At 34.8% G+C, this 18797-nt stretch overlaps 1 protein-coding gene across 3 annotated transcripts in view; it reads right to left on the bottom strand.

Moving 5' to 3' along the window:
- CDH19 (cadherin 19) overlaps window positions 1–18797 on the bottom strand; it is a 116019-nt gene that overhangs the window by 62373 nt on the left and 34849 nt on the right. The window contains exon 2 of one of the 3 annotated variants that reach the window (XM_085052466.1): window positions 7018–7147. The exons of 1 other annotated variant lie outside the window; for it this stretch is intronic. The gene's annotated coding sequence lies outside the window, so the exon portion shown is untranslated. Of the gene's footprint in view, window positions 1–5746; window positions 5929–7017; window positions 7148–18797 lie in introns of those variants that run through there. One more of the 3 variants, XM_085052465.1, reaches the window with a different exon arrangement.

Raw genomic sequence — 18797 nt, 5'->3', positions numbered from 1 at the left:
GCCTACAGGCAACAATTATGAATTCCTAGAAATCTAAAGTTGCTGTCTGTGAAAGGCCACTGAAATTGTTCCAACAGACTTTATCTTCAGATATCCTACTGAAATAGTGTGCTTTTTACTCTCTCTGACATTTATGATTAGTAACACTCAGGAATACACTCTATCATTTTTATGATGCAACAGTTTTTCTGTGCTGTCTAGTTTTCATTTGAAACAAAATGGGCTGAATCAGATTGTAGTAGCTCAGACTTAGGCAGTATTTCTTCACTTGGAAATCAGCTATTATTCTGAAGAGGCTATCTATCAGAAAAAAAAAAGAAAAAGAAAAAGGAAAAAACAGGCAAACTACACAACAAAAACCAAATGGAGGAAAAAGCAAAAACCTATGATTTATGAAAACTTACCAGTTATTCACATCTTTGAATTATTTACTTTTGCAGTTTGCATAATATAGATGGTAAATGTGAATATAAATTTGTATTTCAGAGGTTTTTTGAATGTTTCATGCATGCAACAAACCCATGCTTGTAGACATTACGTTCGGGAGTGAGTTTTTGCTCTAAATTTTCTTCTCTTCTGAGAGAATAATTTCATTTGGGGAAAACAAACAATATTATCTACTGAAATTCACATCTTTTATTTTTTAATGTAATTATTAGGGGGATTTTGGGTTAATTAATTTTTAGATTTGCTCTGTAGGATTCCATGTAATAGAACCTTTTTTTTTTTTTTTTGGTTAGTGCTGTGTTGCTAAGAGCACTTAGTTATTTCATATGGCTCTGATTAAAATATTCAGGTAGCTGAACCCATTTATTCTCCACACTGTCAAATTGGCCTTAAGCTGTGACAGTCTTTGAGTCTAGGCTCTGTTTTCCTGTAATCTTTAAGTAGAAAATAAATTCTCATAATATGATCGCTTAATAAAGTAGCCAGGACAAAGAATTGAGTAGAAAAAAATTAAATATGAGGCACCAGAAAATGGGTCTAATTTTGTAACATTTGCACACTCCTGGAAGAGTGCATATGAAAAGCTGAGCAATCATCACAGTTTATCTCTATGTGACATTTCCAAATGCTATTTGTTCATTTTCTGGGTCAGTCTTTTATGAAAATAGCCATGTATGCCAGTTATCTAATGACCTGGCATTTGAAACCAATTCAATTTATATGTTAAATTTGGTGTTAGGGGAAAACCAATACACTTAGCACATTTTCGTTCTGTAAGTCTAGTTGTCATCTTCATTTGTCTGGAAGCATCTTTTTATTTTCTAGGAGTGCCTCATGGGATATAAAGTAGCATAAATCATTCTAGCTCATCTACCACTGGGAATTGCTGTTAAGAGTAAATTTTGGCCTAGTCAATATGTATCACAGTGGTACATAAAAACAGCACCAACAACGCCCTTAATCTTCTCCAACAACTATTTGCATTGCATGGAGAATGACAGAATGAGAAATCACCTGTTGGAAGTTGAACTGGGCAGCAATTGAAATGAGCATTGTTTTCTAATTTGTTAGCAAAGATGGAAGGTTTATAGTTTGCACCACACTGGCACACATCCTCCTCTCTGTTTTATCCCTGAAGTTTTCTGCAGCTCCCATGGAATGCTGAAATGCCTGGGAAAGCATGTCATGAGTGTGACTAATTGTCATGGCTCATGGACCCTTGGACAATGATCTCTGTTTGTGTCCTTCACCTGAAGCATGAAAGAGGGAAGGTATTCACCCCATTTAGAGAAAAAAAAAATCTCATTTCATATTGCTTCAAATGGCATGGATAAGTTAAAAGGCAAGCCAAGTTGGGACTGCTTCTTACTTTTGTTCCTTTCCATATTCTCAAAAATACATGACAATGCATCAAGGCTCTTCTTGACCAATTTACATGGACATGCTAATGCCAACATTTAACACAGAGCATGGGTTTGTGTAATGGCATGTGTGTTGTAGGTCTGTTTTCAGTAAATATCTGAAAGAGATGTAGAAAATATTTAGAGTATTTTGGATTATGTAAATTCTTACAAGCTTCTGTGTTGTCATTTTTTTAATGAAGTTTGTTGGCAGATTTTTTAAAAAATTTTGGAGTGCACCAAATCATCCAGAAATCACAGACTAATGATTCAACGAGGAGTCACATATTTTTTTCATTTTGGATCTGGTGTTCAGTTTTACCCATGGAGTGGGCACACCTCCTAGGAAGTGAGCTCTATTCACTAGTGACTGCATCCAATGAATCAAAATCTCTTTTCAAAGCAAGATCTGATATAAATCTTTGTTCCATCTCCTGATAAATTCTGCTTAGGATATATAGGCCTCTTTTAACAATTTAAAATTTTTAAAGAGATGTAAAATAAATACAGCTTTCTTTGCAAAGCTTCTTGATCCTCTATTTTTTTCTAACTGGTTTTGACAGATTGCGTTATCTCACCTCAACTTATGAATCACAGGAGGTTGATATTTCCCACATACTCTTGATATCCTATTCACCATTCTGAATAGGTTCTCTGCAGGGAAAGGAGTGTGTAACCACAGTGTCTTTACTGTTTGACAAGCATTGTCTCTTTAAATCCCTTTTAATTTTTGTAATCTTTGTCGTTAAAGAAAACTCATAATTTTTACTACACCACCTGAATGCTAACAATGAAAAGCCACAAACCTTCTTTATGCTGCATGACAATGAGGGCAGAACATTTTAAATATTTGGTAATATTTATTATTATTTTATTATTATTATATTATATATTATATTATTATAATATAAATAACAATTAATATTAATTATTAATATAAAAATATAAAAATACTGAAAAATTTTGCAGGCATATTTTACCTTGGTTAGGTTTTAATCACATTAAATACTTAAGGATAGTATTCAGTCACACTTAATTCAGTTATTATTTTGTTACTTATAATTTTATATTATAAAATTATATTTTATAATTTAATAGAATGAGTTTTAGTTTCCAATGTGTCAAAATTATATGCAAAAAGTAAAAACTTCAAAATGTTAAATGACATCTTAACACTTCCTCTGATGTTTAGTTAACAATTTTAAGGTTGCAACAACTGTCACTCACTGGCTATTAAAAAATATATATACAGTGCCATTCCAAAAAACAATTTGCTCTCCACAAGTTTAACCTTGTTTCAGAATATATGTGTTAGAGTTCTTCCTCAAGTCTTAGCAATCTTCAGGTATTGCATTTTTAGTTCCAGTACTGTATTTGCAGATACAATGTCTTGTACTAAAGTTTTACTTTTTTTTTTTCCTACTTCTATCCTAATTAAATATCCCTTTTCCCTTAATTATGTTGTCTCAAAAAGAGTTTGCATTAACTGTTAGGTCAGTAGCCTGAGAATGAAAGATTCTAATTTAATACCACCTTCCATTGGCAAGGTCTTCACTATGTTTGTCTAATAGAAAGCCTGGGAGAAATGTTCTTTTGCAAACATTGTTAACAGTTACATCTTGTTAGCAGCAGCAACTGCAATTTCCTTTGTGCTACAGGCAATTCACGTGCAGAGAAGAGACCTTGATGTGAGTATCCAAAGCAGAATTTTGTTCCCAGGTCTGTCCTGTGTTGTGTTGATCCACAACTTAATCTGTAATGGATGTGTACCTTGTCTATTCAGCAGGGTCTGGAATGAATCCAGGATAACCAGGATAGCTGGTGCTACCATAGACACCCTCTGTCCCTTTGATTCATCCATTTTCAGAAACAAATATTTTGTTAGATAAAGAAAATCCAAAGGACAGATGAGGAAGACATTGTGTTAGGCATCACTCCCTTTAGCATCAAAGGGGTCAGAATGTAGTTGAAATAAAAAAAGTTAAGAGTTTGGGGTGGCACCTGTCTCTGCTGCCTGTGGTAGAAATTAAAACTTTCTGAGACATACAGTGTGAGAGGAAAATAATGGTTTTCACCTAAAAAGAGTCCAATCCTTTAATTCAGTATTATCTATTGTATTGTTAGATCTGCTGGCACAATTACCTTATAAGTTAAACTGATTTAAGAAATAGTCATATCTTTCTGATTAAGCTGAACAAGAAGTTTCCAAGTATATTTATAGAGAGCATGATGCAAAGACTACATAATAGAAATTTCACCCAAAAATATTATAAAGTAAATAAACCAAAGAATAATGATTAAAAGCAACAAGTGGCTTTAACCATGGGCATCATTAAAATCTGCCTGTATAGCACATCATATATTGCTTTCTTATGTCAATTAAAAAATATGCAGATATTGTCTGAAAATTACTTCATATTTGTATTGTAAAACATTCTGACACATGAAAAATTGTATTGAGTTAATTTTTAAGATACTATACATTTTTGCAGGTGTGAATGTAAGGTGCATTATAATTTCATAAATTTCCTCACACTAGGTAAAAGTAGTTACATTTTGCCTCTAGAAATGAATGGCTTTCCATAGCAGATTTGTGACTTGTTCTTTAATTTTAAGCTACTTTTCTCAGAGTGTTTTGTGAGCAAGTCCCTCTTTCATCCTCTCTCCACTACCTAAAAATAATTCCAAGAATGGATTTTCATTGTGTAGCTCTTACACTGGTGCACTTTTTATTCTGTAAAAATGCAGAAAGTCTGAATTCCAGACACAGCCCTATATTCATTTTATGTAAGTGCTTGGTTCAACACTTCTAACAGAAAAACACTGAACATTGAAATGTAACATTATGGCACCTGAAACTGAGTCTGCAGATCAATTTTTGCACCTTAATGCAAATTTATTCAGGTATTAAAAAAAAGTAGTTTATCTGGAGTATTTTTACGACTACAATTGATACTAAATAACAATCTATTTAAAAAATAATGCTATAATCCAAAAGCTGTGTAATTCCCACCAGTTTCATAGCAAAATAATTTGAAGAAATGAACAAGCTGACAGACAGTATTTTAATAACAAATCAATATCTATTAGATATCTCTGGGTTATATTCTACTGGCTGTTTCTTGGTTACAGTCTATTTGAAGAGTCTAAGCTTTAAAATAAATTTTAGCTATACCTCCTAATAGAAGTGCACCAAAAGAAACATGCAATGCAAATATTTTGCATGTGTATGTACTGCACTGCTCTTTGAACATCTTATTTATTAACAAATTACCATTTCACACTTGAGATCTGACAAAAGTAGAAGCATATATTTTCTGTGGTCTGAAAGAATTTGCAGTTGCCAGGTGGGGGATTATAAAGAGAAATGGGAATACAAATGTGAATGAAAATAAGAAAAAAAAGATATTATTTCTGCTACAGTGGAGTGAAGAGTACCAAGATGGGGAGTATTTCCCAATGTTCCTTTAAAACAAGAGAATTTGCACTCTTCTTGATGTCACCCTCAGAATCTGTAAGCACACTTTAGTGATAATCACTTGCAGAAGTGCAGCAGTTCCAAGCACTCTGTCAGAGCTGGGGGCCTGGCAGAAATGGAGTAATAATCAGCATGAAAGTTTTAATGTGCAAGTTGAACACAAAACAAGCATATTGAGTGTTTCCTCTGGTAAATCCAACTTAGAAAGTTGGAATTTCACAGATATAGAAGAAGAAGTTATATACAGTTAGAAGTTGGACGGTGAAGAAACAACAAAAGTAGATTTCTCTTTCTAGAGGTTTAGAGTGGCTTCTGGGTTTGTCTTTGCCTTTTGCAACTTTTGCACTGGAGGCACACAGATAAATGTTTTAAGTTTGATTTTAGAATATAATAACGAAGAAAATAGAGAGAGATATCTTACCTGTGTAAATTCAGGGCCTTCTAGGTACAAAGGAATGGATTTTGCAAAAGTGGCATGAAACATGGGATGCAGAGAAGCAAGCAGTTCTGTTTTACTTCACAGATCCTCAGAAAACTCCGGGAGTTACAGCTTCCTGCCAGTATAAGTCACTTCTGCTTTTACTTTTGAAAACTCACAGTATGACACTGCTTACTGCATGCTATTTTGGGTGCCCTGAGTAAAACTACGAACACAGGCACTTTTGTGCAAAACATCATAAGGCCTCTCTGATGTTCATTCAGAGTTCAGAATTAAAATGCAGAAGGCTCCAGCAAGCAAAATACAAGCTGATTTTCTTCTTCCTAGTGGAAAAATAAAGTACTCCCTGGCAAGTAACCAGGGTGGTGGGAAGGTAATTCATTTTGTGTGAGAGCATTTTGCAAGTGAAAGGGATATGCCCTCTGTTTAGAGATTAGTCAGGGAAAAAAGTGGCCAATTTAGAGTAGTCACAAAAGTTAGACAAAGAAGAGAGTTTCTATAGTCTGGATTTTGCCCTCCAGCCATTTTTCTTCCCACCAAATAAGTTAGTTTCAAGAATCATAAAATCTTCACTCCAAGAAAAAAACATATGTCCAAGATATTTTTTGTCTCCTTACATATTTTTAGAGACATTAAATAAATCTTTTTTTCTTATAACTCTCTGTGAAAGTTGACTTTTATCTACTAGCTAGTGTTGGGGTTGTATAGTCAAACTAAAAACTTAATGAAATGATATAATTAATAAAAAAATAAAAAGGAAACACCCCCCCCCAAAAAAAAAAAAAAAACAAACCAATAATTATGCAAAAGGTTGTAATTTTTCATAGAAATAATCTTTTATCTTAAGTCAGTTTAGGAAATTTTGAACAATAATTCAAACATTCATTGTGCTTTTATAAAGAAAGGAGGTTATTTGGCGGAAAAAAAAGAACTGTGTGTTGCAGTAATACTTCAGAAATTATTATGGAAAATGTTTATAGCGGGATAACTTAGAGACTAGTGCTACATCAGTTATGGCTCCAGGCCAAGAAGATTTCTGAGAAGTCCTATATGGAAAAAACCTAAACATGACATTTTGTCAGACATAAGGTATCTGGTTAATGACAAAACCAAAAAAAAAAAGCTCCAACCCATCTCAAGAAAAGTTTTCTTCCCCTTTTTATTCTTCCTTATCCAGTCTCAGAAAATTTAACAACTGTTTCTATGTAGAAATGGAAAAACTCTTGTCTGTATTTTGGTCACATTTATTTTACCTTTTTCTTCTTCTGGAAAGTAAATAAATTCTGACCAGCCCTGCAGATCTTTGTCAGATATTCAGGAATTTCATGGGCAGAACACAAGAGGTGGCAAATGAGGAAATGTAACTCTTTAGCATGGGTAATACTGTAAAACAACAGGATTAGAACATGGTCTGTAAAGAGAACAGCTCTGAATGATGCAGATGTGAAGTCTGGTGCCTTGGCTAACACTGAATCTCTGCTTGCTGTATTTCCATATAGATGTCAAGGTCAAATTAACTGCTTCCAAATAAGCACAACCCCCCCTAATATCACAGACTTTAAAACTTGAATTGAATGGGCTTGAAGTAACACTGGAGAGATGTCCACCCACCCATGTCCATCTTTTCAGAGTCAAAAATACTTGCTCTCTATAAGAAACTACTATGTAAATTATCTGAGCAGCTGGATTTTTGTAAGATTATTCAGAATCACTCGTCAGTCTTTTCACGATGATCTGATAACTTTTTGTGGATTATCTCATCTTAATGACCTCAGTATAATTTACACAGTTTCTGTATCAGGCTGGAAACAAACATACAATTTATCAATTTATATACAGTTTTAGGTCTAAGAAGTAGATGTATCAGTTAATATTTTTCTTAAATCAAAGCAGATGTTAATATTATTATACAGCTTAATTGATAATATCAGTATTAATATTATTATTTATTTTTTATTTTTATTAATTATTAATATTAATGTTAATTATATTATACAGCTTAGGTTTATTTGACAATATTGTGTTCCTAGTCAATGTTATTTAAATATTTATGAAATTATATACCAAAAACAAGCTGATAGATTTATTTCTGCTTCTCTTACCTCAAGCTTTTTTTGCCTGTGTAAGGCAAAACTTGATTTCTTTGTCTAAAACTTGATGTTAGATTTGATTAATGGAATTAACATGAACTAAGATCACATTTTCCTAAATTCTGCACCTTCTATCATTCATGATTTTTTTTGTTTGTTTATTTTGTTTGTTTATTTGCTTGTTTAAGTAACAGGAATGTTCAGTGAGAGCTGCTATTTATTAAGAATGATTACATCTTACTGTTGATTCATAGAGTGACATCAGCTCTGTACAGAGTGAGATGCAGCTGATGTAAACCAGAAGAATGTGATGGGGGAGAAGGACACTCCTAAGATCTGTGGAAACTGAGGAAGTGTAATTGGAATTCGGAGATATGTTACCATTTACCACCTGGAAAAACAGCTTTTTTATGAGCTCTGCTTCTCACTGACTTTCTACCAATAAGGAAGAGGTGACATTTCATTCAGCAAGGCAGAATTAACTAGACATTGATGTAAGAAAAGGGCAAAACCATTGTTGGCAGTTGGTAAACAAGATATTCTCATTTACTGAGAATTCTGGATCTTGTCACAGGATATAATCTAAGTAAGATGTGCCACGTGAAGCAAATATAAATGAAGCAAACTAGGAAGCGAACAGAAATGGAAGTTTCTTGGAAATGATTGTGGAAGAACTGATGAGGGGAACTGGCCAGAATAATGGCCAGGTTTTTGACAAGGTGGAGATGGTATGCAGCTATAAGGAAAAAAGTAAGAAAAATAGTTGTATACACCACACCTTAAAAAAGAAGTCAAATAAGAAGGCTAATTTGCACAATGTATTGGTTTGAAAAACAAACCAGTGGGAGATCACAAGTCAAGGTTGAAATTAAAAATAAGTGAAATAATACAAGGAAAAGCACTGACAAAGTCAGATACAACCTAACACCCTGTTAGGGTGGTAGTAGCAGTCCAACTGAAGTAGTCCAGTTGAAGCGGTGATCCTGTGAAGGTCTAGTCTCCAGCTGAAGATCCAGTAGTAGCTCTCGTCCTCTGGGAAGCCAGTAGACAGGGCTAGCTCAGGCAGTTCCAAGGCCAGGTTATATCCAGGTGGGAACACCTGGCTCCTCCCTCCTGGGCAGAGCATCCCACAATGGGATGAGATAAGTCCATGAGTCACACGGTGGGTCCCTGATGGCCCATTGCCTGTCATCCGGAGTGGGTCATTAGCAGGTGATAGCAGCTAACGGCCCACAGCTGGTGGTAATAGAATACTTAACTACATCTATATTGCAACCTAGGACACACAATTATGAGAAAAGGTTTCGAAACTCAAAAGAAACATGCACTGATTCCCAGTTCAATGTTCTCATGTGATAAACAGTCTCTGCTTCTCTTTGTGTAGGCACCTGTTAATGACCAGCAGGCCTTTCGATATTAACATTGAAAGGAAATAATTTGGACTGCCGCCTATGAAGGGAAACTTTTACCCTGTTAGCTCTTTCCTGATCCCACAGACCATGATATTTCCTGCAGAAAGGGACCTCAGCAATATGGGAAAGTTCAGCAGAACAACCCTACTCATCGCCTGAGCAAAACCTTACAGGAGGTTCAGAAGGATTGAATGAACGTATTTTTTAACGTCATAAATAAATGAGTTGTTATATTCATGAGGAGACAATGGCGACTGATAATTCAAGTTAAACTGTTTGGAGTATTTTCTTTCACTGTCTCTATTGCAATTAAAAATAGGAATTTTCTCAATTCAAAACATAGAGCTTAAACTAAGTTTCTGCTTAGAGATAGTGTGATGATAAATTTGGAATTAAAATGTCTATATAATTTAAAACTTAGTTACTGATCAGCCAACTATAACATTATATATATTAATTTCTTTTAAAGGTAAACCTTGGTTCAAATATAGTGACCAATCATATTTTATGGATATATCTGTACATGCTATAATCGCTTGAAGAAATACAGTCCTAAGAATTCAGTGGGGTTATTCTCTTTTTTTTAACCATTTTTTTAAGGAAAATATGTTCTATTTTCCAGAATCAAATTAAGATGGGAAAACCCAGGAGAATTGCCTAAGTTTTGGAAAATAAAGAACACTGTAAAAAAGAAAAGAAAAAGTTAAAGGGTTCATTCAAGGAGATGCAATCTTTGACATTTCCCTAATTGGACTGATCTCATAGGATTTCAGTCTCTAGGGTTCACTCAGTGGTCTGATATCAGAGCAAGTTGAATTTGCTCAGAGAAGGACAGGAAGTGTGGGGGAGAGAGGGACAGAGCCCATGATTTCTAGGGGGATGATTCTCCCATGTTATCTATGCCCAAATCATGGCTCTTGTGGTCAGAATTTCCATTTGGAATTTTCATCAAGCTAAGCAGAATTACTCCAAATTAGGTAAATAGCCAGAACAACACCCCTAAAAGGTGAAAGTGCTGTGAAAATAGGAGTCTCATTGTTTGCAGTAGCAATGAAACCATTCATAAGATCTGTGTCTCTGGGGACTTGATACTGAATTTGTGGGATTTGTGCTGTTTGTTTTATTTTGTTGTTGGGATCTTTGCCATTTCTAGATGGGCTTTTTAATGGAGATTCTGATACGCAGCTTTCCATAAAGCTAGTCTTACTTATAACCACTTAAGAAAGGTATAACTCCAAGAGGAGGCAAGGAGAACCAAGAGACAAAAGAGAAGTGAGGCCTGGAGGGCTTCATAGGCTAAAATGCAATAACTTTTTTCATTCCTGAGCAGTCTCTTGTCACTATGAAAAATAAATATGCAATGCTGAATAAAATAATTTCTTTTTTTTAATGTACTTTTTTTCCTTTCACTTTAATAATTCTGCAACTAGAATTCCATTCCCACTAAAATATCTTATAAATCACAGCTTCTGGAAGAGAAGCAACAAACTACACGAGTCACTGTAAATATAAAAATGCATGGATTAATCTACAATGAGAGTCTTTTTCATTGAATTATCTGGAATCAGTTTAACAATAATTTTGTGTCTTTTTCTATAGTATTTAATGATAATCTTGTGTATTTTTTTGCTTTCTGTGTAATGATTTTTTTTTGCCAGAGGGAAAAAAGTTTAATGAGTTGCAACAAAATATAATTACTTAAGTGTGTATTTAGTGGCTCGTGTGAAAAGCCTGTGGAAATGGTGCATAACCATTCCTTAAAAGAATTGAAATATCTTCTAGTAATCAGACTTTTCCAAAGATGTTTCCTTTCTCTTTTACTTTCCTTTCCCCTTTCCTTTTCTTTTCTCAGTGAATACTGTTATGATAAAACACAGTGTGTTTGGGAAATAATATGCAGACACCTGATTGTCTTTCCCCCCTCTGTTTCTATTCCTGTCACAAGATAGAATCAAATAAGAATGAATTCAGAGCAGCAAAATCTTTGAAATGATCCCCTGAAGGAATGGAGTTCTCTTATTGTCTTACTATTAAACACTGTTTGGACATAAATTGAATGAAATAGGGGATGTCATCTCATCTCTGTCTTTAGCCTGAGGTCTCATGCTGATGATCAGATCCTAAGAGCCTGAATTGGGCTGGTGTCTGTAAGTAACTAGTTCATATTCTCCCACCTGTCTCCTGCAGAGAGAACAGTGCCTCTCATGAGATTCAGATCATATGTAGTGCAATTCAGAGGTCAGCCATGAATTATAAAGTATATTGAAGAATAAAAAGGCAAATATTTTTTTCCATTTGTTTACGTAACCCTCATATATTTTTTCACACACATGGTCAGTCAACTACAAATATTAGAGAGCTATTCCCTTCTATGTAAGTAGCAATGCAAGTCTTAGCACACCCCTTTACATGTAGCAAAAAAAAAATAAGTTAAGATAGAATTATTAGAGCTACTAAATGTAAGTTTATGAAGAAAAAGTATAACTGTGTCTGATCAGCTCAGTATCCTGCTGCATTATAATGTCCCAGTTTGAAGATTAGTATTGAAATTAGTACAAGAGCTGGAATGGGGACTACAAGGCTGGGACATTTGTGGAAGAGACACTTATGCACAAATTTCAGTGGCAGAAAAGTAACCCTGTTGGATTAGTTCAGCAAAACTAAATTAAATAGTCCAATTTCAGAAATGTCAATGTGTTTTGGTTTGTTTGGTTTTTTGTTTCTTCTTTTTCAATTAATCCTCATGACATTTCAGTTCTGAAAAATGAATGAAATCAAATAGAACAAAATAAAATTAAGGATTCTCATCTGAAGAATTCCATAATGTCAACTTTTCATGCCATATCCCACCAGAAAAGCCTAAATGATAGCTTGTAAGACAACTGTGAAAAGTTAAAATCCTCTGAGATGAGCTGCTGTGTAGGGATCCAACTCTCATCCCTTCCACCACGAGGGAGATAAAAGCAGAATCTTTTTTTTTTTTTTTTTTTTTTTCCATAGGTGCTAAAAAAATCACATAGGACCAGGTACCCCCAGTCTATGTTCCATGTACCACCCTAAACCTCTACCTTGTTTTGTTTTCTAGGTAGGGAATAGAGGAAAGCAGTAGAGAAATTTTTTTGAGCTCTCTGGTTTCTTAGAATGAAAAAACTGGGCTTATGTATTCACCTTGAGAAAAAGTTTTTCAGCCAGCAAAAATGAAATGAAAAGAACCTTGCTTTGTTCAGCACCGATACCATCCTCTGTTCATTAAGAATCCCCCTATTTTTATTTATTTTTCTAATTCAGAGGGAAAAATGTTTTGTTTTTTTTTACACTGAGGTTCAGTTGTAGACTCCTGGCACAAGAGAATTTAATACAGTTTACAGTTGCATTCTGTGCACAACAATTTATCCTAAACTATGGTTATAATGCAATTTACTAACTTGTTTTCTTTCATTTTTACCTAGAGGAACCTGTGAGTGGGTCTGCACCATTGACCCTGGTGGTGTGCCAATGCCTCCATCCAAATGCAGCTGTTGAAAGAGGAGTCTCCAGTGCAGACCTCAGACTTGAGCAAGGGCCAAGATCTTTCTCCTGGGGTAGGGACACGCAGCAAGGAGGGGTAATCACTTTAAGAAGGGGTAATGGCTGTATACTGAAAGAGGGTGGGTTTAGGTTAAATATTAGGATGAAATTCGTTACTGTGAGGGTGTTGAGACACTGGAACAGGCAGCCCAGAGAAGCTGTGGATGCCTCATCCCTGGAAGTGTTTAAGACCAGGTTGGATGGTGGCCTGAGCAACCTGGTTTAGTGGAAGGTGTCCCTGCCCATGGTGGGAAGAGTGGGAAGTAGATAACCTTAAAAATCCCTTCCAAACCAAACCATTCAGGTCTTCTTTTCTATGATTCTATGACCTTCAAATATGAAAGACAAGACAGATAGGACTGAGTAACTGCTGCTTGCAAAATGGTCCTATTTGATCTAAGAGCTGGATGGATGAATGCAAATGTACCTCGCTTCACTGGCCCCTGTGTAGAGTCTGCCAATTAGACCAGCTGATGCCCTGATGTGAATCCTACATGAGTAACAGCATGGAAATGCATTGACCTCGAAGAGTCAGAGTCAAGCAACAACAAGACCTTGTGTGACAAAATCCGAGGGAAAAATCCGCCTGCCTAATGAGATATTTTATGGTAAACAGAAAATATTCACAAAGGCTCTTTCTTTTAAAAACATCCTCTCTTTATGTGTTTTACTCCTTGGTAACAAAGATATAAGATATTAATATGGAATTATTTCTATGAATCTGTGTTGGTAAAATCTTTACCCACTGGAGAGAAAGGAATGGATAGATGTATGTGATTGATAGTGGGGTATCAAAGGGACAATTAAAATACAATAAAAATATAAAATAGAGATTTTAAGCTGTACTTGTTTTTTTGGAAGCAGGGTTTCTTTTTACAAAATAAACAGAGAATAAGCAGTAAAGTTGTTTAATGATGCTGAAGTGATCTTGTGAGTGACAATTTCACAGTATTTACGCAATTTTCTGCTACTGGAGGACAGAAAAGAATCAAAGGGGAAAAAAAATTGGAGGGGGTGCAGGGGGGCAGCCAGATCTCCTCTCCACAATTATGCAGACTCTAGCCAAAATAAAGTGTAATGTAGATGAAGTAAGTAGGCTGAGGAGAGAGGGTAGGAAGAGATTGACTATTCTAAATGAAAACATCCAGTTCATCTTTCCAAGAATAAACCAGATGGAGAAGCTGTGACTGGATTGGTTTGGACACTAGCCAGATGGAGGACCAGTTATTCTGGCAGCCAGGAGGAAGGGGAGAGCAACCTATGAGGAGCACAGCAAGGCCCCAGACAGATGAAGATGTGAGTAGCCCAGGAGCAAGGTCAGCCCTGCCTTGGGTGCTGGCCAGCTCACCCGCAGCAAGATGGAGAGCAGCTTGTGCCAGGCTGCTGCCTTCAGGAGCCAACCCACCTCCCGTGAAAATGGTGTGGCTGTGGGGTTTCTCACAGGGAAGGATGTTGATAGGAGAAGCAACTATTATTGTCACTGGATGACTCTACTCTTCAGAGAAGGTTTAGGGAATCAGGAAGCTAAATCTAGCAAGAATGCCATAGCGTGCTTAGATTCTGTTGTTTTGTGAAAAACAACTGAAGATCTACTTTTTATTTTTCACCTTGGCCACATAACTTGCTTTCTGAAGGGCAAATTCATATTTCCCAGTGTTTTCAAGTTCACCCACTGGTAACATTTATTTTAGGCCCAGTCTCAAATTTGATTTACCCTTAGAGAATTTAAAAGCAGCATTCCTATTATTATTGCTATTAAACTAATCAAAATGTTTGTTCTTTATCTCACAGGGGAAAAAAACATTTTTCAGTGCTCAATTAAGATAAAAATTCTGGCATACCTTTGATTAGTGCACTACTGTAATGCATTGCTGTTACTGTTGTTTTAATTTCAACATGACTAATTAAAATCACTTAAACTGCAGCCCTAAAAACAGTACATTTGACCATTTTGGCAAAAGTTTTCTCTGTATCATATTTTTTACATGTGAATATTTTTTATGCTGTAAAGTTTAAATCTTCCTTTCTTCTTAACAAAATTCCATGCCTATATCTAAATGCATATTTGAAGTCTGACAGTAGCAGTTTCAAGATTTACAGCTTGTTACTTTAAACTATGTTACAGAAAACAAAATCAAATAGCATATGCCATTGCAAATTCTGCATTAAAAGCATGTTCCAGGCCTGACCGGCACAGAATAGTTTCTGTATAGTCTCTCACATGGCTCTATATTAAAAAGAAAAAAAAAATCTGCTATGCTGGAGTTTAACAAGACAATCAGCTTATCAGATTTCCATTGCCAATGACCTAATGCCTGAGTTTAGAATGGTTAGTTAGTCAGTGATCCTATACATGTAGTATAACTGGACTACATCTTCTTAGGACCACCTTTTTCAAGAATACCAGATCAGCCCTCAATCTTTGTAGAATGATGTTATTTCTTGTAATGGGCTACAGATTTTGTATTGAGGAAACAATGCATACCCTAGGACTTACAAGGCATTGCAAAAATCTCTGAAGATTATTTTTTTTAACTTTTTTAACCAAAAAAGTGGTTACCCAGTGATCAGGTTGATAACGATCTGATTTTTTTTTCTCATTTTTCCCTCTGTAAGATTGTGTATCTGTGTATACCCATGCATTCCTGTGTATAGCTACATGCATGTTGGTAGCTGTTTGATATCCACATTCAGCAGCTGTGTTTGGTACAGAATGAACTCTCTATGATCCTGGAGTGAAATGCTACAGAGAGGAGGGGAGGCACAGGGTAAGGGTAGCGGCCTTAAAATGAAGTGCATGGGATGGTACCAGAGATGACATGCCAAAGTTTATGAGAAGAATGTAACCTGGTAACCTGGGTAAACATCTAAAACATGCCATATATAGTGCATTGGGATGTGACATGGTCCTGCAGACCAATGAAGAAAGATCAAGGTACTACAAATGAAAAAAGAAAAAAAGGCTTCAGGCAGTGAGGGGGAAGATGTTGTCCATACTAAGAGCTAGCTACTTCCAGTGAAGGGCTACGGATGCTGATGTTTCAATGCAAAATTTCATTTAAGCCTCACAGAAGCTACTGACCTCTGCACTCGGCAGGGCACTAGAAAGGAAGAACACTTCACCAAAAAAATAAAAGGAGCATACTGGGAAACCTGAGCATAATAATTTTAATTGTCCACGTTTTGAAATATAACTTATTAATACAGTAATTGTGATAGTGTTAGTTATTATTTCATTTAACTTTTGAGACTATAACTGGAATAAAAACGTCTGATTTTGAAGATGATGTGCTTGTTGTCCTTTGTTTATAACATGATTTGAGACCAATTAATTCAGAAGAATTTATGCAAACCATTCTAAATATCAGATGCACTGAATTGGTGGCACAAGTATGCATTTACCACAGTGCTTTGTAATTTGAGATTCTTTGTTCATCAGACAAGTTAATATTTGCTCTGTAGCACGAAGTTTTTGAGATATTCAAGGAAAAAAAGTAAATGCTTATGAGTAGTTATTTGTATGTTTTTGTTCAACATCCTGAACATTGTAAAAATTGTTTAGTTCACACAGACAAACACAATACAGATAAATGAAAAAGAAAGTGTTGCCTTCTCATTTCAATGAAGAGATTCAAGTGGAAGACTTAAGATGATGTTTATAGCTGCAGTTTTGCAATCTCCTCCTAAGTCAAAGCATATATTCCTCATGTTCAGTTATTGGAATGAAAAAATTAATTTTCATTAATTTAATAACTTCAATTTTATAATTAAAAGCAAAATAAATTATGTTCTCAAAAAAAAAAAAAAAAAGGTATGCAAATAATGTATCATTTCAATTTGCTCATTTGTAAATTGACAAATTCTCCCGGATCATAAAACTTTCTGGAACTTACATTTCTAGGAATGAGCATTCAAATATTTCTTCTTCAACACAATAAATAAATTCAGTTTGTAGTCTAGAAGTAATATTTCCTGAGGAAATTACTTGATTTTTCCCTAAGTGCCCAAAGAACCTCTGATACACACATCACAGATTAATTTTTCTCAATTAATTTATCTTAATAACCAGGTACAATGGATTTAAAAAGTGCTATATGACATTAGGATTATTTCCAAAAAATCATCAGCAAAAGTAGAAACAAAGTATACAGCATAATACCCTAAGATTCATCAAACAAGTTAATAAGTCTTTTTCATCTTCCTTCTTAATGTCACATAATATTTACAAATTATAGCTTAGTACTTTTTATACATAAACTTTTACAATCATTCTTAAAATAAGAAATATAGACAGGGAATTTAGAGCTGTTCAAAATGTAATTTGTAGCTAATAAAATTAACACAGGAATATTACAAGGAATAATATTCATTCTCTAGAGGTCAATGATAAGACATTTCATTTTTAGTAGTATTTGACTTTCTGCCCTTTTTACTTCAAATGCAAATACATCGTCACAGACCAATTCACTCTTTTATATTGCATCTTTACCATTTGATTTTATTTCATAAAAACTTCAAAGCACTAGAAATGTAATTCTCAAAAAAACTAAGGGCACTGTTCAAGATATAAATTTGTTCTGAAGTGTTACCCCAGTAGGTTAATAATATTATTAGTTTTTCATACTGTGCACAGTAATGTAGTGGAGACTCTAACAAACAGTATTTTCATTGTGTAAGGTACTGTACATACAGAGAATATAGTTCCTTCATGCCAAAATATGTATACCCTAAATACTTCAATTGAAAATCAGAGGTTCTGATGCTCTTTTTAAAGTTTAAGTCTGATTTTCATACATTAAAAACAATAATTCATCATCTGTATTCAATCTGTTTGTTTTAAGCATAATGAGGAAAATATCAGAAAATTGAATTTTTTTTCTCAACAGCAAAAAATAGAAAAGCTTGGAAAAATTTGTATGTTCATACCAGAGCACTTCCAGTGCAAATAAATGATCCTCTTTGAATTTACCAGTGTCTGTAAGTCTGAAAAGCTGGAGATTTTCTGTTTCTGGATATTCTGTTCAGTGACCCTATCAGATCAGAAAGAGGTAGAAAATGTTCTGAGACCTCAGCTTCTGTGTATTGCCATTCAGGAAGTACAGCTATAAGTACAAATGAAAACTCGATATTCACAGATATTTTTTAAAAGTAAAAACTTGTGCATCTGTGCTGGCTTTATATGCAGTTCCTGATTAATTCAAATTACTTTCTTGTCTTAAAGGACGAAAAAGTATTCTAGGTATTCTTTTACACATAAAATGCATTTTGGCTGTGTTTAACTGCATTTCTACTACACTGGTCATTCATGCCGGTTTTGCACCAATATTTTGCACCAAATTACTGGACCAATATTTACAAGATGTGTTCTTCATATTCACTTAGGGCAATACCCAGCCTTCTTCATCTAAACTGTAATAAGCTTAACAGGAATATCTACTTACAATAATCTTTAAAGACATCTTCGCAGATTATGCTTTCTTCTGAGAATATTTATGACCATGAATTTCTAGGGTACTTAAAATATGTTCAGCAGAAAGTTGGAATAGATGCAGCACCAGGACAGAAATCACTGCAGAAACATTGGAATAGCCACATTATGTGAGTCTGAGGTCTAACTAGAGAAGACAGTTTTCAACAGTTTGTAATGTTAACCAGTCCAGAAAGTTACCAAAATGAGGTAGTGAGGCATTATGGGGTTAGATGATTCTCATTTCTTTTTCTGAACTATTCTTATCAATAGCCTGATCAAATCCTTAAGTGGTTTCAAGTTTCTCCAATGTTATCTTGAAGACAAAGAAAGGTAAAAAATATTTCCAACACAGCGGGGTAGATCTAAAAGAGAGAACAGGTTTTTCGAAAGGTGATAATACTTCAGATTGGCCTGAATAACTGAAGCCTTTCCATAGAGTGAGTAAATTGAAAATATGTCATGATTAAATTGAAAATATGTCATGATTCCCTCCA

Source organism: Lichenostomus cassidix, chromosome 2, assembly GCF_008360975.1.
Source record: "Lichenostomus cassidix isolate B80296 chromosome 2, HeHo_3.0, whole genome shotgun sequence".
NCBI lineage: Eukaryota > Metazoa > Chordata > Aves > Passeriformes > Meliphagidae > Lichenostomus > Lichenostomus cassidix.
Note: the sequence above shows the minus strand (reverse complement) of the source record. Positions and strands in the feature narration are given on the sequence as shown.